This window comes from Dermochelys coriacea, chromosome 15, assembly GCF_009764565.3.
Source record: "Dermochelys coriacea isolate rDerCor1 chromosome 15, rDerCor1.pri.v4, whole genome shotgun sequence".
Taxonomy (NCBI): domain Eukaryota; kingdom Metazoa; phylum Chordata; order Testudines; family Dermochelyidae; genus Dermochelys; species Dermochelys coriacea.
This window is the reverse complement of record NC_050082.1, coordinates 33,049,844-33,062,407: the sequence shown is the minus strand read 5'-3', so window position 1 is coordinate 33,062,407 and position 12,564 is coordinate 33,049,844. Positions and strand designations below refer to the sequence as shown.

Here is a 12,564-nt window from a genome sequence, read left to right as displayed (position 1 = left end):
TATGCTCTAATAAATTTGTTAGTCTCTAAGGTGCCACAAGTACTCCTTTTCATTATTCTCCTGCAGTTCAAAGTGTATTGGGGATAATCTTTTTCCTCTATCTTCTCCTTGTTTTCCAAAGGATCTGGACAGACTGTTTCTGGAGTTCCAAGGTGCACACCAGACATGGGAAAACCAACTGCTATATAACCATTTTGAAGTATCTGGAGCTTGTCAGCCCTCTCATCCTTCTAAATATGGTCTTAAACCACTTTGCTTAAAATAGAAACAGAATCTCAAAAACAGTAGATATCCTGCACACCCACAAAATGAAATGAATGTGAGAACCCTGTGGAGATCAGGACTTTGGGTCTGCTTTGACTGCTTTAATAGTTTAGGTCATTTTAAGCACAAATATAAATGACACCATCTTTTCAGCTGCTGCAGCGATACATGCTGAGTTGCCTCTGCTGTAGATGTTTCTAGCTGGCAATGTACAAGGGTAAGGGAGTCACAGACTTTGAGAAGGTATCTGCCTCAGAGCCAATGTTCTGCTATTTTTGGATGGCCTCTTTTCAGAAGTACAAATATAGAGAACCAATCAGGTCTTAAAGGTAAAATTAGGAGAAAAATGCTCAACAAAGCCTGAGCTACAAACAAATTAAATAGGTGGTGCTCATTGGTTCAGAGTCGACATGGGATGTTTAGAGTTTAAAGTTTGTGTGTCCGAGCCACAATGCCTACTAATTGTTTTTTAAGAGGTCACTTTTAGTAGCAAGAGACAGGTCATGACAAACCTATACCATTCTTAAGCCCTGCATCGAGTCTGGATGTGAAGATAGGGCTGCCTAACAAAGCAATGACCTTTTCAGTCAAACTGTTAAGTCAGCGAGCTTCAGATGGTAAGGCTGACAATCAAGATTCCCTACAACAAAAGTTAAAGATATCATTGACAGCGGCAAAAGGTGGGGATGACACAATGGATCTGTAATAGCTGGTAAATGACTGCACGGCGTCATCAGTATCAATTGACTAGAAGGTTGGAAGGAACAGGAACAGCCAGAGATATAAGCATAGTCAATCACACCACCAAAATCCACCAGTAAGGGGCAGCAGAGTGTGCAAGTGTGTCTCAGAAGTCCTGAACATGAACTATCCTGGCCTCTCCTGTAGGGGAGACAATTGCCAAAAATCTAATATGGTAGAGACACAGAAATAGCGAATGCTAGTATAAGCATGTCTTTGATACATGCTTCACGCACACAGGCATGTGTGCATGCACACACCACACACACACACACACACTTAGAAAGCTGTGAATTTAGGAGAGCCCTGTAATCCCTGGGATGTTCATACACGTGTCTAGAACCCGAACCCCAGAGTAACATGGGATATATTTGTGAGTGAGAGATGTGTAACCATGAGATGCTCCCAGGCAGAAGTTTGGGGGCTGAGGGTGGGGGTGGCATGTGTATGTGTGGGAGAGAGAGTGAGAGAGGTGACCAAGTAGAAATGTATGTGACAGAGAGACAAACCCGCTGTCCTCATGATGCCTAAATGTATGTATCCATCTGTAACCTCTGGGACACTTGCACTGCAATGTGAGGGTTGGTAGGGTGTGTTTAACCTGGAGTGTTTTGTGGGTTTAAGTGTTATAAATGCTTCAGCAACTCATATGCCATTTAAAAATGGAGTTGCTGCAATGAGAGCAGCTGAAAAAAGCAGCAATATTTTCCATAGCTCAGGGCCTGCGCCTCCCCCACATTCCTATGCTAGTGTCTGGACAACAGGCTTCACTTCCCTGCACATGGGATGCCTTGATGCTTCCAGCCTTTGCACCTGTTTCTATTGTGACCTCAACATCATATTTCAAGTGCACAACATACTTCCCAGCAATCATGAGGCCAGGATTAGGATAGTGGCAGCCAATCCTTACCCCAAGGCTAAATCAAGCTGCCTTGCTGTGCATTCCAGACTACAGGACTACACAAGGAAGTGGTGGGACAGCTGGATTTTGTCTCCATTCAGAGGTGACAGTGTATAAATGTGAGTAATCAAAGCGAAGAAAAGCTCCAGTTAGACAACAGAATGAGGAAGAGAAACACTGGAGACAAACACCAACCCCACAAGAAGTCTACACAAACAAAGCAAAATTGAGGCCAAGACAAGTGACAGCTGCTGCTTTCAGTTAAAGGTGGTTTTGAACGTTCTTGCCAACAATATCAAGGCCAAGAGTGTTCTCACTCCAATCTTTTTGATCCAGGAGAGGGGATTACACAAGTCCAGCTGTCTTCAGACCCTGCAGTGTTGGAGAAAGTATCTTGTTCCAGAAGTCTTTGGACCTATATCAACATATGCTCACCCCGGGCTGCCATAGACTCCATGCTCTAACCTCAGAGTCAGGTGACTGACAAAGACATGGCCAAGAATAATCTTCAGGATAGTTACAAAAGGGACACTGGGTTTCTCACTAGAACAGCTGGAATGATACTTTCATACGAACAATGGCTTAAGACCAGCCTGTGTCCTCTTGATAATAAGGCTCTTTCGTGGAATCATTTGTTACATGGTTTCCTACACTATGGAAAGTCTGAACATAGCAGGGCAGAGCCTCAACAAGTGTGTTACCATAGCTCTATTGACTATAGTGACTCTATGACAATTTACAGTAGCTGAGAGAGGGGGCTTATTTCACTAAGAGTTCTGTACTGGCCAGCCTTGCCTTGGGTAATTAATTTTGATCTTCTGCTTCAAAACAGAGCAATGTGGCCGTAAGGACTCTTATATATGATGGAAACAGGCCTTTCCCCATTTATGCATTCCCAAAAATATTTTCAAACTGCTGCATCATTGTATTGGCCAGAATGTATGAGTAGACTCATGCAGCAACAAACGCAAAACCAAGAAAGAGTGTTTTTCCCTGTGAGTATCATACTGCAAGTCAAATAATATGCCACGTCTCCTACTAACTTGAGGTACCAATCCACTTACAAGGAGGGAAAAAAACAATTCAAAATAGCTCCAAAAGAAACTATAAAAAGAAAAGGAGTACTTGTGGCACCTTAGAGACTAACAAATTTATTAGAGCATAAGCTTTCGTGAGCTACAATGGTGAAGGCTGTTGAACAAACAGCCGCTCAAACTGAAACAGAATTCAGTGAGGCCCTTTTAAATGAATCTCCAGGTAGAAGAAAAGAATAATTGCTCCAAGCTTCACAAAAATAAAATATAAAAATTGACATGTTCACAGATGGTCCCTTAAAAAGAATTTTTATCTGCATCAACTGACTGCTGTACAAAGGCAGCCTGCAGAGAGAGATGGTGAACGGGGATGGCAAGAGATCACCTAATCAAACCAGAAGGTACTGTAATTAGGAAAAAAAGCTGAAGTCCCAGGCAGGCTGATGCTCTCAGGCTTATATTAGAGGGATGGGGAAAAGAAAGGATCAGTTGTGCCATTTAGGGCTTCCTAGTGAATGTTTGGGTTTTTTCTTCTTTTTTTTTTTTTAAATTAATGAAGCTACTGAGGAGAAGCATTTGTTCAGATCTCCAGGGACTGAGCGTGTGGGAGAATAGGACTATAGATCTGCAGAAAGCCAGAAAAATGGGGTGCACTTAAACCAGAAGTCCCAGTCCTAGCTCTTCTATACTGGCTGTTAGTTTAGATGACCGTTTATGGGGACTGCTGTCTTGGCATACTTTATGCCCTTGATGTAATCATCTGAGGAACAGAGGCAATATGCTGGAGAGCCCTGCAACATCAGCCAAAAAGGAAAATTTAAACTGGAAGCTAAGGGGATTTCAGAAATATGGTTTTGCCAATTTCATCTACTTCACCTAACTGGCAAAGCTAAACTGGCTTCTGTCTCTGATCTGATGCTGTTGGACATGCACAGTCACTTTGTATCTTGGTAAATAAAGAAGTTCAGATGGAAAAATCAACTAGAATAGCTGCTTTTAAGAGCATAGCAGCAGCTCGGAACCAAGAGATGCAGTGCAATACAGAGCCTCTATGACTCAGCTGCCAGTGGAGAGGAAATTCCTTTTTTCTCAGTCCTAGTCGCAGTCTGTTTCTGAATCTGAGGGAGGTTTTCATATTTACATTTCACTGTGCTGCAGAGTGGACAAGAGACATAACCTGCAGAAGATGCCATAAAAGCGATGTTTATTTGCCATAGACGGATCTCAGAGGTGTCAGAATAATTCTATAATAAATACACAGTGCCAAAAGACTTTCCTAAGACAGCAATTACCACATTGTTTCTAGCAAAAGGGAAATATAATGAGTACAGTTGTATCTTCTTGAGTGAGCCTGCTAGAAGATCTCTGGAAAAGATATTTAATTACCTGAAAAATTAACAGGAAGGAGGAGGTTGGTTAAATGCAGCTGTTAACTCTTAAACATCAACAGCTTGGTTAAAAGCAAGCATCTGTTTTCCAAATAAAACAATTTGAATAGTCAGTGCTTTTGCCATGGGTAGGAAGGTTCCTTTTGAACAGATTCATAGCAAAACAACGGAGTTTCTCCTCATCCCTAATCCCAGCCAAGATAATTTGTTTCCTATCACATTTTAGTATACAACAATACTGGAGAGTAAAGAAGTAGAAGGTAAAGCTAGTGACCCAGATGTTACAGCTGTAAGTAGGTCATGCAGAAGCTCCATTTTCTTGTTTTAGCAAATACTTTTGAGCAGTTAAACATATTGATCTATGATAATCAATATTTCCTTCCACATGGAAAGTGCTTCAGAGGCAAGCTTTTTATTTTCTTTTATTCTAAACAAGTGTACCAATTTCGAGTGGTTTTTTTAAACCTTGGTTTACATATTCCCCCCCACCCATCAGTCTAGTTTCTCGTTATTAAGATGCTTCATATACTCTCTCCTCCCCACCGCCACTTCCCTAAGGTTCCTGTCCTGATTTTCAAAGAACTGCATAAAGTTGGTCTCAGCAATTTGACAGACCATCTCTTTCTCTCTTTTTCTCCATAACCATGACTTCCCACGCACAGAAGGGAAGGCTATGACAGTGGCACAAGTGGTAGTGAGCCAAAGACAGGAAGAGCCAGTGAAGATGACTGCCTGTGGATGCTGTGAGATATGCATTTTTCTGGAGTGAGTACCTGAAAAGTGCTTTATTTGTATGTAGCGCTGCCAGATAGAACTGATGGCAGAGAAGATCTGCAGTTTGGAGCAGCAGCTCGAAGCTGTGGTTGACTTCAGAAGGGGGAAGACTGTGAGGGTCGCTCGCTGGATGAAGCAAATGGGCTGTGGAAGCATGTGACTGAGCACAAGGCAGAGGAAAAGCTGGCTACTGCAAGAGAACTAGAACTGAGGAACAAGTTCAGTGACTTGGGAAATGATGGGGAGAGGCAAGTAGTTAAAGGAGATGGGCAGAAATGAGTGGCTAATCCTACAAGAAGAGGGGAAGAGCCAACGGAAATAGCCAGAGTTGGGAGCCCCAAGGGGATAGAGGATGACTCACAGAAGATTGCAAGTGAGACCAGAAGATTTACAGCCACAAAGAACAGAAGGGTGAAGGCCTGTGATTTGCACCAGCACCAGGAAGAGGAAGATTAGTGGGGCCTCCCTACGAAGAAGAACCGATCTGTTACCAGAGTGGATCTGAAGAACAGATGGGTATCTTGTCTGTGGGGAGCTGAGATACAAGGTATGGGAAAGAATCCATGATTGCCCTGCACGTGGAAACAAATTATACTGTTCGATTCTTGCTGGACACATCAAAGACGACTAAGCCAGCCTGGGGAAGATGCTTAAAGAAAGGCCACTCAAGTCTCCCCAGAGGAGGAGGGCAAAGGCCAGGCATGATGATTAACAGGTGGCTCCTGAAATGGTAATAGAAGGAGGGCATTGGGCTGTCTGACCGCTGAGAGCCATTCATGGGCAGAGGCCTGTCCTCATAGGATGGATTTCACCTGAGTAGGGTGGGTGATTGACTTCTGGGATGGAGGCTGGCACAACTTATTAAAAGAGCTTGAACCTAGGACTCTGGGGGAGACGGTTGGGAAATGCTCATGTAACCACCATGCTTGATTCTAATATTGAGCAGGACTAAAATCAAGTAAAAGTGGATACAGCAGTAGAAAAAGCAACAACAGAGGACAGGAGAATGGACAACAAGCAGAAAGACAGTGCCCATATCAATGACAGTAACAGTCAGGTAGGTACTATTGTCAGTAAAATGCTTGTGCCTAATAAAGCAAGGAAACTGGGTGATGTGAAGCAGAAACAACTAAGTCATCTGCACACTAATTACTCCTGGGGGAATTCTGCGCCTCTCTGTGCATGCATAATTAATGAGTGATGCATATTTTTAATTTTTTGCACAGAAAAAACTTCTGCTGAAAAGTTGCTTCAGTTCCTCCTTTTGCCCACCAGAAGGCATAGTGGCAATAGAACACAGCAGCAGTTCGCAGCAGAAAATAACTTCTGCAGTTCTACCTTTTTTCCCCACAAGAGGGCTCTGTGGTACTAGAACACAACAGCAGCTGCTGACCAGCAAGGGAAAAGAAAGAGCCTGCCTTCTTCACAGCGCCTGTTGGGCCAGGTCAGGAGACAGGGACTATGGGGAGACAGCCAACATGGGAGTAGTGTGGGGGTCAGACAGGGCTCATAAGGGCTAGTGGGGGAGGACAGACAGGGGCAGGGGATGAATGGGAGTGGAGGTTCATGGCCTCAGGGGGGAGGGAGGTGCAGGGTCAGATGGTGATGTGGGAGGGGGATGCAGAGCCACATAGGGATGGGTGAGTGGCTGAATGGGGGCACAGAGACACATGGGGACAGGGGGAGGGATGCAGGGCCATATAGGAAGGGAGATGGCTGAGTGGGGGCACAGAGACACAGGGGGAAAGGGTGCAGGGCCACGTGGGGAGTGGGTGTCTGAATGGCGATGGAGGGACACATGTGGACAGGGGGTGCAAGAACACATGGGGAGTGGGTGTCTGAATGGGGGTGGAAGGACACATGTGCCTGACTGACTGGTAGAGGCTAGAGGGTCAGCCAAGGTCTGCATGGAGGAAGCTCCCTAATAGTCCCTCCCCCAAAAGCCTGTTCCATATTTTTCCCACCCATACACAACAATCCTCCAAGTTCACACCCAGGTGCCTTCCCAGCAATTATTTCTCTCTCCCTCAGCTCCTCCGTTACCCGACTCCCCCCCTCCCCCGCCAGCCTTTGCACTGCTTCTGAGGCATGTGGGAAATATCGGTCTGTATTGTAGTTTAAATTAATTATTACTCAGAGTTCTGTATTAATACGCCTCGTTAGGAATCTATTGATCAAAAAACATTTTCTGAATCTTTTCTGTTGTCTGTATTGTTACAGACATACTTGCTGACAGGTATTTTGAAATAAATAATGTAATCAAAATAAAACCAAAATAATTGAAACTGGTGTGATTATATTATGTTATTTTGACAACTAAAATACGTAGAGTTTTGCAGACTTTGAAAATATTGTGTGCAGAATTTTTTATTTTTTGGTGCAGAATTCCCCCAGAAGTAACTAATTCAAGAAGCCAGGGTAACAAAATGGAGGAACTAGACCTACTGGTGCAGGACATGAAACCTAATATTAAAGGGATGACAGAAACATAGAATCATAGAATATCAGGGTTGGAAGGGATCTCAGAAGATCATCTAGTCCAACCCCCTGCTCAAAGCAGAACCAATCCCCAACTAAATCATCCCAGCCAGGGCTTTGTCAAGCCTGACCTTAAAAACTTCTAAGGAAGGAGATTCCACAACCTCCCTAGATAACGCATTCCAGTGTTTCACCACCCTCCTAATGAAAAAGTTTTTCCTAATAGCCAACCTAAACCTTCCCCACTGCAACTTGAGACCATTACTCCTTGTTCTGCCATTTGCTACCACTGAGAACAGTCTAGATCCATCCTCTTTGGAACCCCCTTTCAGGTAGTTGAAAGCAGCTATCAAATCCCCCCTCATTCTTCTCTTCCGCAGACTAAACAATCCCAGTTCCCTCAGCCTCTCCTCATAAGTCATGTGTTCCAGTCCCCTAATCATTTTTGTTGCCCTCTACTGGATGCTTTCCAATTTTTCCACATTCTTCTTGTAGGGTGGGGCCCAAAACTGACACAGTACTCCAGATGAGGTCTCATCAATGTCAAATAGAGGGGAATGATCACGTCCCTCGAGCTGCTGGCAGTGCCCCTACTTATACATCCCAAAATGCCATTGGCCTTCTTGGCAACAAGGGCACACTGTTGACTCATATCCAGCTTCTCGTCCACTGTAACCCCTAGCAGAACTGCTGCCGAGCCATTCGGTCCCTAGTCTGTAGCGGTGCATGGGATTCTTCCGTCCTAAGTGCAGCACTCTGCACTTGTCCTTGTTGAACCTCATCAGATTTCTTTTGGCCCAATCCTCTAATTTGTCTAGGGCCCTCTGTATCCTATCCCTACCCTCCAGCGTATCTACCTCTCCTCCCAGTTTAGTGTCATCCGCAAACTTGCAGAGGGTGCAATCCACACCGTCCTCCAGATCATTTATGAAGATATTGAACAAAACCAGCCCAAGGACCAACCCTTGGGGCACTCCATTTGATACTGGCTGCCAACTAGACAAGGAGCCATTGATCACTACCCGTTGAGCCCGACAATCTAGCCAACTTTCTATACACCTTATAATCCATTCATCCAGCCCATACTTCTTTAACTTGCTGGCAAGAATACTGTGGGAGACCGTGTCAAAAGCTTTGCTAACGTCAAGGACCAACACATTCACTGCTTTCCCCTCATCCTCAAAGCCAATTATCTCGTTGCAGAAGGCAATTAGATTAGTCAGGCATGACTTGCCCTTGATGAATCCATGCTGACTGTGCCTGATCACTTTCCTCTCCAAGTGCTTCAGAATTGATTCCTTGAGGACCTGCTCCATGATTTTTCCAGGGACTGAGGCGAGGCTGACTGGCCTGTAGTTCCCAGGATCTTCCTTCTTCCCTTTTTTAAAGATGGGCAGTACATTAGCCTTTCTCCAGTCGTCCGGGACTTCCTCTGATCGCCATGAGTTTTCAAAGATAATGGCATGGAGGACATGACTGGCATACAAGTAGTGGCGGCTATGTGCTGTGCAGGAAAGACATAAAGGTAAATGTGGTGGAGTAGCATTTACTCCTGAAGGAATTCTGCACCAAAAAATAAATATTATGCACACAGTATTTTAAAATTGTGCTAATTATTTGTCAATTAATAAATGTGGAGGCTCCAGCATGGCAGTGGGGAGCACAAGCCACTGACTGCACAGGGGTGGGAGACCATACTGCATCCTGCCCCTTCCCGGACACAGACTCAGCAATGAGGCTGCACATGCCCTGACACAGCACAAGGGACAAACAAACCCCCTGGGCCTTGCCATGCTAGGCAAACCAGGTGAGGGCAGGCAGGCTCAGCCTGGCAGAATCCAAGTGTGAGGGGCTGAGTGTGTGGGGATCCAGGTGTGGGGCGAGAGGGCTCTGTGTGGGGCAAGTTGGGTGCAGGTGGCTCAGTGAGGGTGGCCAGGTGTGGGGGGGATCTGGATGCATAGGGATTTGTTGGGGGGGAGTTCTAGGTGCAGGGGCAATGGGATTCTGCAGGGGAGTCCAGGTAAAGGTGGTTGGGGCTCAGCAAGGGGGGGGTCTGGGTGTGGGAGAATGGGACTCAGCAGGTAGGGGTCTGGGTGCAGCTGGTAGGGATTCATTGGGGTGGAGGTTTGAGTGCGGGGGGGGGCTCATCAAGGAGTGAGGGGCCAACTGCAGGGGGTGAAACTGGGAGGGGGTTTGGTTTGGTTGCGCGGGGAGGAGCTCAGTGGGGGTATGGATGCAGGCAGTGAGGCTCAGCAGGATGGGGTTTGGGTGCAGAGGGCTCAGCAGAGGGGGTTGTGTGCGCAGGGGGATGGGGGTCAGGGTATGGTGTGTCCAGATGTATGGGGGTTGGGCAGATGGGGAGCAGTCACCCATACAGTGACCCCCTTCCCCTGAGGCGTGATGGGGGTTGGAGGGGGTGCGGAGCTTCCTGAAGCCAGGGGAGATTTCTGTTTGTTAGCTTTCTTCCCCCAAAGTGGGGGACCCAGAGGCTCCGCTAGAACAGTGCATCAGGTTTACAATAGATTCCCCAGGATCCAATTTGGATATGGCAAGAAACCTCATTAATATTTATAATAAAATTAATGCTACTGGGAATTGTGTGATTATGGGAGATTAATTTTCCAGCAATAGATTGGAGCACAACTGCTAAAAATAATGGTAGGTCAACATTTCTGGATGTAATAGCTGACAGATTTCCTCACCAAATAGTCAGTGAACCAACAAGTACTGAAGCCATTTTAGATTTAGTATTAGTAAGTAGTGAGGACCTAATAGATGACCTTGTTGTAGAGGAAAATTGGGTTCCTCTAAATTTTAATTCAGTTTAACCTAAACTGAAGGCTAAACAAAAATAGGTCTGCAATTAGGATCCTTGATTTCAAAAGCACAAACTTTAAAAAATTACAGGAATTAGTTAGGGAAGTTGACTGGTCTGAAGAACTCAAGGATCTGAATGTGGAAGAGGCTTGGAATTACTTACAGTCAAAGCTCCATACTGGGGCGGGGTGCTGGTGGTGGAAAATCACAGAGAAGCATTGCAGCCCAAACCAGCTGAACAAGCATCTCAAACAGGTTGTAAAGAAAAATCAGACAGCCCATAAGGAATAGCTCTGCAAAGAAAGCTACCTACTTCTTGTAGGTCAGAAAGTACAGGGATAAAGTGAAAACTTTCAAAAGGCAGGCAGAGCTGGATATTGCAAAGGAAAATAAAACCAATAGTATAAGGTTCTTTAGCCATATAAATCAAAAGAAAATAAGGAAACAAGAAGTGAGCCCACTAAGCACTGAGGACCTGTGTTCCATGTAAGCTGTGCGGTTGGGTGACTGCCCAGGATAGATTCAAGTGCCGCCCACTTGATTAGCAGAGCTGCGCACATCTGGCAGTGTGTGTTCAGATGCCCCTCCCACTGCTTTGCAGCCGCATTGCTCCTGCAGCTGCTCCCAGGACCCTCTTGCTGGCTGTGCAGCACTAGTGTTTGTGTGTGCTGATGTCAGGGTGTCCCCTTCCCCCCACCCCTGTACTCCATTTCTGCACAGCAGGGGAGAGGGGACAGACTGGCTCAGGACTCAAGCAGGAGAGAGCTGCTGTGGTCTGAAGGAGCTTCAGGAAGTGAGTGCCTTTCTTAAAGAGAGCACATGGTCTCAGACTTCCCCAGCAGCCAGCTCACACAATCTCTCTCTCTCTCTCTCCTCCCTTCCCATGTATCCCATCTCCACAGAGCAGGGGAGACTGGGCTCAGGACATAGCAGGAGAGCTTTCAGTGAGTGCCTTAAAGAGACAGCACATGGCCTCTCTCAAACTTCCCCAGCAGCCAACGCATGCGCACACACACACAGTCTCTTTTACACTCGCCTCCCAACACCTACTTGTATTATTGTTGTTACTTCTTGGTACTTTCTGCAATGCACATATATTCTCTGTAATTTTAGTCTTTCAAAGTGCGTTATTTTAGTGTTTTGACTGGTCTATGCATTTCATAATTTGTATTTTTCTTACACAAATATAATTCTTTGAGTAGTGAGTTCTAAAATGTCTAACCTGTCCAGGCTGGAGTAATTATCCCTATAGTAACTTTTTAAAAAATATACATTATATCTAGGTTTTTTTGTTTCTACTGGTAGTGCACAACCACACATACCTTGGTGCACATAAAATGAACTCCACACATGGATGGAAAAAATTAGCAGGAACATTGCTCAGGACCTGGTGGAGATTAAAGATAATCTAGGTATGGCCCAAAATTTACACACATGCTTTGCCTCCATTTTTAATGAGGAGATGGGGGGCAGTGGCAGCATGGCTAATGGGAACAAAGCTATAGCAACAGAAATTGACTTACACCTTAGATGTGGCAAACTCAAGCAGCTTAATGGGACCAAATGCAGGGGGAAGAAGGGGCTCAGATAGTCACCAGCCAAGCATATTAAAGGAACTGGCACATTAAATTGCTAGCCTAATAGGCAGAATTTTTAATGAATCCATAAACTTGAAGATCATACCTTATGACTGCAGAATTGCAAATACAGTACTATATTTCAGAAAGTGTAAAAAAAAAAAAAGGTGGGGGGAGAGATCTGGGAAACTACAGTCCTGTTAGTTTGACTCAGCTGTATGCCAGGTTTTAAAACAAATTTTGAAAGAGAGCATAAATAAAGACAGAGGTAAATGGTAACTGAGATAAAATGCAAAGTGGTTTTACAAAAGGTAGATTGTGCCAGCCCAACTTGACCAACTCTTTCTTTGAGATAACTGATTTTCTAGACAAAGGAAATGCAGTAGACCTAATCTGTCTGGATTTGAGTAAAGCATTTGATACAGTTCCACATGGGAAATTAAAGTAGATGGGAATCAAAAGGTTGTTAACGTACTGATTAACAGAGAGAACTGCCAGTCATACTGAAAGGTGAACGGTCAGGCTGGTGGGAAGTTACAAGTCGAGTTCCTCAGGGATCGGTCTTGGGACCAATCTTACTTAACATTTTA

At 44.9% G+C, this 12,564-nt stretch overlaps 1 protein-coding gene across 9 annotated transcripts in view; it reads left to right on the top strand.

Annotated features, from left to right (window-relative positions):
- Positions 1-3,006, top strand: part of KREMEN1 (kringle containing transmembrane protein 1) — a 136,678-nt gene extending 133,672 nt beyond the window's left edge. For all 9 annotated transcript variants that reach the window (XM_043497767.1, XM_043497770.1, XM_043497769.1 and 6 more), the window contains one exon: positions 64-3,006. The gene's annotated coding sequence lies outside the window, so the exon portion shown is untranslated. The remainder of the gene's footprint in view (positions 1-63) is intronic.
- The last annotated feature ends 9,558 nt before the right edge of the window (positions 3,007-12,564 follow it).